This window comes from Morone saxatilis, unplaced genomic scaffold, assembly GCF_004916995.1.
Source record: "Morone saxatilis isolate NCDOM2014 unplaced genomic scaffold, NCSU_SB_2.0 Contig24, whole genome shotgun sequence".
Taxonomy (NCBI): domain Eukaryota; kingdom Metazoa; phylum Chordata; class Actinopteri; family Moronidae; genus Morone; species Morone saxatilis.
In genome coordinates, this window is record NW_023339807.1 from 25,375,073 (window position 1) to 25,376,011 (window position 939).

Sequence of the window (939 nt, forward strand, 5' to 3'; positions counted from 1 at the left end):
TTAAAAACATTTTCCCTTTCATTTATCATTTTTTACATTCTCCATTTATAAAAATGTTAAGTCATTACACAGTGAATAAAAAACAAAATTTTAAAATTTCAGCAGCTAAAATGTGTGACATAAGTTCTAACACAGGAGAAACCCAGAATTCTGGACCCTCCACACATGATGGCCTTGTATATTCAGTCCCCCTTTTCACCCGAGTCCTGACCTGGCACTTTTCTCCGATATATTTTGCTGAACCTTAATAGCCAGCTGGTAGGTGCATTAAAATAAAGCAGTCATAGAAAATATGATAGTAAAGTAAAATTAACAATTACAACAAATAAAAGGTACATATACATTACACACATTACATATATTTGTTGGTGTGTATGATAGAGGAGAGAGTGAGTGCATAGGTGTTTGTTGTGTGAGTCTTATTGAAGGAAGTTGGTGTGCAGCTCCTTCTCACACATCCAGTGGTGGTAGTTTTCACACGAGTCCTGGAACCAGTTATGAAATCGCTGTCCAAAGAGGTGAACATATGCACAAGCACAATAGTTCCAATACAGGCAATTGATCCCAAAAAGTAGAGGATAATGCCTGTCATTACAAAACAACACAAACTAAGGTTAGTGGATTTGGTGAGGGTGGAACAGTGAAAGACAGTTATGGGTTGACTATGTATTTAAGTCAAAAATAAATATGCATTTATTTATAATATATATAAATATGTACCGACTTTGCAAGCCACTCTGCGCTAATAGTACTCTCACTACTCTAAAGATGTAGTTGGATCTATAACATTAAAACCGAAGTCTGTATTGTTAAATCTTTAAAACCCTACCTGAAAGTCATCCCAATGATATTGCTAGCTACTGTCATTGTGGTTATAGTTGTGATGTGGACAGCCTTTTAGTCAATATCATCGTTTTATTCATAAATATTTAAAACATT